Genomic DNA, 6,929 nt, shown 5'->3' with positions numbered 1-6,929 from the left:
CGTCCCCCCCCCCTCCCTTACATAACCTACAATACGCCATACACTGCCGTTTCCATTGTGAAGGTTCTTTCAGTGCTTATTGAAATCAGAGTTGGACGATTTGTTGGCCTATTTGCAAAACAAATTACGAATACAAGTAAAATTAAAATAAATTTACAGCTAGGTAGGTATACCTGTAGGTTTTATTAACACTGTGGTCACTTTTACATGACGTCATAAAAAAATAATTGGTAAAAAATATCTATCTTGCATGTCAGACCAAAGATATAAGAAAGTGATAACATTTGGTATGACAATACCATACGTTTACTACGTAACCTTAAAGACAGCTTACACAGGGAAAAACTACACCAAGACTTTATGTACCTTACTGCGCTATGTAACCTCATTCCTACAACCTCCTCCGTACATAAGACTACAGTTATCCTCCTCTAATCTGCATTCGCGTGGGCCGAGCCAATGCGCGGCTAGGGTTATCCGCTAACCCGCAGATTATACGTCTCTTTCTAGCGGGGCGGGGTCCCGCCACGCCCACCGCTCGATCGCTCGCTTATCTGTGTGTCATCCGTGCGGAGTGGAAACGTGGCTTTATGTTACGTGGCTTGTCTATGGTTTTGTTGGGTTGTGTGACAGTTCTGTTAGACGCTGGTGCTAGTATGGAAGTTTGAATGTATGGGCTGTGGATGCAGTGCGAGATTCTGTAACACATTTGTGGTTTTATGTCTGAGATCTTGTATGAAATGAACCTTTTATCCGAAAATAGTGCAAACTTAATACCTAAGTGCTTATTACTTAGTGTAGATAAGGCCAAACTTATAACAACCCTTTTCAGTCAAAGGTTGAATTCGAACCATTTTTATTCCAAAATTTGTACCCAAACCACAGTTAAGCATATTTATTTTTTCCTTCAGAAATAATCTCCAAACAGCTGAAGGTCACAGACGCGGGGGGGTAACTGAAGTGGGGGCAGGGGGGGTTGTTATCTCCTACCAAGTTATATGACGGCGACTAATTCGCGTGACGAACAACGCGAATTAAGCAGATAAGTCTTATTGGCATGGAATAGGTATCAGATTCGTCCGTTGGATGCCCAGACTACGTTTTTTAAGTTGAAGAAAATCATTTCTTTACGTGTTTGTTTCATTGCTAACTGCTGCGTGGGAAGGTACTTAGATTAAATATCTTGTTGAGCGCGGGTCTTCAAGCATATAACATGTATGTTTTGTTTGCAAATACTGTAAGTTATAATACTCAAGTATGATAAGTTTAGTTTTGTATTTTAATTCTACCAAGCTTGGTAGTGTATATTAGACTAATGGGAGCCATACTCTATAAATACAATTATTCTGTGTTTTAATAACACACCTCTCATCATCGACCGTTAGTTTCCACGTTTCTGAACCATACATCAACTCATCACCGACAGGACGCACTGGTTGAACACCTTTGACTTCATCATCAGCCCGTAGCCGTCCACTGCTGGACATATGCCTCTCCCAAGCAACGCCACAATACTGTTGGCTAAGATGACTGTCTTGAAAAAATCGCTTTAAGCGATAAGACCACCATTTTTGTACCTATGTGTTAGTGTATAAGTTTTGTAATTTATTTTCTGTTTGTGTACAAATAAATAATATTCTATGTATCTATCTGTTCTTGGTCTTCCTCATCCAGCCACCACTTACCTGTCTAAGGTCGTCGGTCCAGCGGGCCGGAGGGAGTCTTCAGACTTGGAGGATTAGCCAAGATCAACTTACCACTACGTTACACACCTACAGCTTTTTAAAAGCTTTAGCTCCAATTTCACAATAGTCGGTTAAATCGTAACCACGGAATTGTTGATCAATTATACGTTATCTCCATATAAAATTCTTGGCAGATGTATCAAAAGTCAACCACTAATACCTGGTTATGCTCTAACCAACTATGGAGAAATTGGCACTAAATGTTGCTTACTTTACAAGTATCATCGCCCGCTGAGAAGGATGAGCTTAAGCAAAAAAGTGGAAGGTTCAAACCACTTCAAACTCCTTCCCGGATTATGATTAATAGTTGAGCAGAGACAGGTGACATGCCTGGTCTACCTGAGAACTGTATCTGTGGACTTTTACTGTCGTAAAGTACGTCTTGATCTAAGCGAAATATTTCACGAAATTTGCTGAGTGGCTAATCTAGACCATCTCTAGTAACATACCCTAGTCTCGCTATAGAAAGAAAGAAAGAAGAACATGCCCGCACATTCAACCGTCTCGTAAAATCGGACCTGAATTGATTTCTCAGATGGCATGAAAATAATAAAACTCATAGGTAATATAAATTATTATGAGACTAATCATGAATCATATTATTATTACCTGCATGCATAGCCAGAATGAAGTATTCCTATATCTCAAACTAAATCGATCGATCCCCAAAATCCGTTCACAGTATGCTTAGAATTTGACAAGTCACTATTTTTTTTATATCTCGGCCAAAGATTATCTCTCAACCTCACCTCACTCGATCAATCTTATCCTTTTCTATTTAAAAACGTCGTAAGTGTCTTTAATCTGGTTGTAGGAGTTTCTGGCTTATGCTGTAAGTGTTAGGGTTTGTTTGGTGTTGTTGTTTGCTAATGGTGGTGGTGTATTGTTCTGTATGCGCCAGATCATTGCCGGATTCCGGGAAATTCGGCGCGCTTCAATACCTGACTCTGTATTGACGAGTGAAGTAGGAACTGGATAGAAGTGACATAAGGAAGTAAGTAAGCACAGCAATTTTTCAATGATAACATAAAGGATACATTTTTCAAAATGTGTATAAATGAGTAAATAATCATAAAATTGAAAATTGAAATACCATTGGTACGCCAGAGTTGTATAAGATGCCTTAAAAAAGGTTTTTTTCTTCTATAAACGAATATTTTCTAATTATTTTTTTACAAAAACCACTGTACAAATCTAAAAACATAATTATAACTATTTAACATGGAAGAAGGAGTGAAGTACTACTTCTAACTATATTCTTTGTAATAATCAGTGCTCTGTCTACAAACATGAAGGTCTATGCAACTATGACTTGCTATTCGGTCGGAGGGTCGCAAGCGCATGTTATTGTTGATCCGCCATTTCACAGGACCAAGCCTTGCCCAAAATAAACACCAATTAAATCCGGAATCGGTAGAATTTAGATCATTTTGTCTTCATCTTTGGTGTGATTTCTGGATAGTTCATAGAAAAAGTAGTACATTATCTTCTTTAAACAAAGATTTTAAAGTTTTGACAGCACAGACAGTTTTAAAATTAGAATTTGTCTTTTAGAAACGACAGCATCAATATATAATAAATCGAGAGTTGAATATTTAACACGAATCCTATCGTTCTTCCTTTATTTTATGACACTAGACGTAAAATTTTAACCTTGACACTAATTACTACAATGTTAGAAGGTACTTCTTTTTGATTTCGCAATATTTTCCAGCCATCATCAATATTCTTCACCACGACCCATCACGTCCCCTCTGCTGGGGCACGGGTCTCCTTTCAATGAAGGAAGGGTTTTAGGCCTAGTCCACCACGCTGGCCTAGTGTGGGTTGGTGGACCCCAACACAAGCAAGCTTGTGCTGAGAGAGTTGTCGGGTAAGTGGTCAACCCGACTGTCACATGTTTTCAAGCTGGCCAAAGGCGCTTACTAGGCTTAACGACTTCTGCCGAAACAGCAAACGGGAACAACTGCTTAACGTGCCGTCCGAATGACGGAAGCGTCCAGAAAACAACCACTTGAAATCGGACACCCATCCAATGGCTGACCGTGCCATGTGAGCTTAAAGTGATCAGTTACAAGTTACAATTACTAAAGCTATCTCGACTACGGACGCTTCGCCCTGAATATTACCAAAAACAAAAATAAACACACGCGCTCACGCCTTGTACTAATGTACTCCCTTGCGGGGTAGGCAGAGGTGCATTGCTGCACCCACTTTTCGCCAGTGTTATGTTAGTCCCAATGTAATAGGGGGCGGGCCTATTGCCATTTTACGGGCACATCCAAGACCTGAGAATAACAATAGACAAATATCTGTGTTTAAACAAATATCTGCCCCAGCCGGGAATCGAACCCGGGACCATCGGCTCAGTAGTCAGGGTCACTAACCACTACGCCATTCGGTCGGTTATTACCAACAATGTAAATATTGTATTAAATTTTTTTTGGTGACATTTTTGGTCCAGGCATTTTGTTGATGGAACTTTTTTTTTGCTCGAAAGTGTATCCACGAACACAGCTTTTTAGGTAAAAAGTTGGGCTCGTCCGGGATTTGAACCCGGGACCTCTCGCACCCAAAGCGAGAATCATACCCCTAGACCAACGAGCCATGCCTCCTAGATCGGAAAATATGAATCTAGCCCGACTTGTGGACTAAGCACTTTTCCCATCTGTGTTAATAAAATTTTGTTTCTATAAACATACTCTTTTGTTCTGCAAGTCGGAACAAAAATGAGGCAATAAATCATTTTATGTCTTGTGTGTACAAAAGAAACTCATTTGTTTTCTGTATAGGTACATTTACCTAAGAGCAGCCGAAATGTAATTTTATTTAAATAGGGCAAACCAAACCTTTGCTATCAAGGGACTCTATGGGAAATTTCCTAACTGTTAGACTAGTGAGTATAACCTGGCTGTTTTATCCAGACTGAAATCCTTTACTCTTTTAATCCAATGGGGACATACAATATGGCTCTTCCGCAGTACATAAATACATATATAGAAGTCCTTTTCATATTTCATAGAATTCACCGTAGGTACCTACCACCTTAATAATTATTCCTTACTTAATCATACAATCTACGCCCAAGTACGTAATAAAACAGATGTATCTGTTTGCCAAAGAATTACCGAGCTTTTTATTGTTTTTATTTCAATCCATACGAATGTTTATTTTATTTTAACGCGTTTCTCTCGATGGTATACTCCATAAATATACAGATATACACTAAGTAACAGCATATAGACCGACTCCGAGCCAGATGCGTCGCCGTACAGTCCGTGCGTTATACAGTGGTCGGAGGAGATTTATTTACGTCAAACATACATATATCGAAAAATAAGGGTTCCGTTTTTGCCATTTTGGCTACGGAACCCTAAAAAGTACGTGTTTTGGGTCTGTGTCTTTGTGTCTGTATACATACTGTATGTACTATGACCGAACATAAATATAGCTATAGAAAATAGTTTTATTCACTATGTAAGTACAGTATTGTGCAAATTAATGTGAACACGAGTGAAAATTTGAAAAAAATACATTTATTAGTTCTAAAATAAAAAAACAGAGGTATATTAATACAATTTAAGTTGTTTTAATAGAAAATGTGTCCTCCCTGGTTTTTATAACTTCTTCAACACGTTTTGGCATAGAATCGACAAGGCTTTAATAGTTTTCTGATATTTACTGGTCTAAAAAACTTGTATGAATTACAGCCTCAATCATTTTAGTTTTTCTTGTACAATCCGTTTTACGAAGTCTGACTTTCATGATGGCCCACTTATTTTCAATGGGATTAAGTGCCGGTGAGTTCTCTGGCCATCCAAAGGCATGATATTTTGATGTCCTTGAAATATTTAAGCATAATCGTGGACACGTGGAATGGAGCCGAATTTTGTTGAAAAACTTATTGACCGTTATCATTAAATTTTCTTAGTTAAACTTCTAATCTCCGTTCTAGCAAGTCACTGTATTTTAGCGAGTCCATCACCCTTTCGATGGGCACAAGTCATTCGGTACCTATATAAGAAAAACAGCCCCAAACTAAGAAAAGTTCATGCTAACGGTCAATAAGTTTTTCAACAAAATTCGGCTCCATTCCACGTGTCCACGATTATGCTTAAATATTTCAAGGACAACAAAATATCATGCCTTTGGATGGCCAGAGAACTCACCGGCACTTAATCCCATTGAAAATAAGTGGGCCATCATGAAAGTCAGACTTCGTAAAACGGATTGTACAAGAAAAACTAAAATGATTGAGGCTGTAATTCATACAAGTTTTTTAGACCAGTAAATATCAGAAAACTGTTAAAATCATGTCGATTCTATGCCAAAACGTGTTGAAGAAGTTATAAAAGCCAGGGAGGACCCATTTTCTATTAAAATAACTTAAATTGTATTAATATAAATCAGTTTTTTTTATTTTAGAACTAATAAATGTATTTTTTTCAAATTTTCACTCGTGTTCACATTAATTTGCACAATACTGTACTTATAAATAAAGATCCTTATTAATTTTATTGAAAAACATAACTGCGTAAAGTAAAGCGATAACTAAATGACTGTAAAATGTAAAATTCGATGGTAAATAACATAAATTATTATTGATTTAATATGTAATCTCACTTTTATTAATCGGCAAACAGTAGGGCATTACTAGTCAGATTTTTCTTCTTCTTAGCGTGTTGCAAAGGTACACTCGTGTGCAATGAATTGAGACTATTTTGTCGTAATTTTAAATTAAAGGTTATGAAAAAATGGCGACATTTGCGGTGACATTTCATGCACTTATACCATACCTTGTCAAGCGACAGTGCCCGTACTACACTCGACGTGGAATCGATACGGTGTCCCAGTCTGTGCAATATTGGTCGCACCGCTCAATGCTGGGAGACGTCTTCTATAAGGCTTTTACAGTCTTCGGTGTTACTACCTTTTTTGGCTGGTTTTAAAAAAAATACACGCTAAAGATTTTTTTATTTAATTTTTTGTAGCTTTTTTTTTTATTTTCCTAGGTAAATTAACTTTGGCAACCCATAGTTAAGAGCAGTTATTTTAGATTTAAAATTACGTTCGTTATCATCGTTAAATTAAAAGCTCTAATTACTTTAATAAAGTAGCAAGTTCTAAAGGCCCCTCCACACGCGGCGCCCGCGAATGTACACGAAATAAACATGTGTGTATTTA

At 37.7% G+C, this 6,929-nt stretch overlaps 1 non-coding gene across 1 annotated transcript; it reads right to left on the bottom strand.

Moving 5' to 3' along the window:
• Nucleotides 1–4,280: 4,280 nt before the first annotated feature.
• Nucleotides 4,281–4,352, bottom strand: Trnap-ugg. Its single transcript has one exon. It is a non-coding gene; the product is annotated as a tRNA-Pro (tRNA).
• Between the last annotated feature and the right edge of the window lie 2,577 nt (nucleotides 4,353–6,929).

This window comes from Plutella xylostella, chromosome 5 (genome assembly GCF_932276165.1).
Source record: "Plutella xylostella chromosome 5, ilPluXylo3.1, whole genome shotgun sequence".
NCBI classification, from domain to species: Eukaryota; Metazoa; Arthropoda; class Insecta; order Lepidoptera; family Plutellidae; genus Plutella; species Plutella xylostella.
The sequence above is the reverse complement of the archived record's forward strand: the minus strand, read 5'-3'. Positions and strand labels throughout refer to the sequence as shown.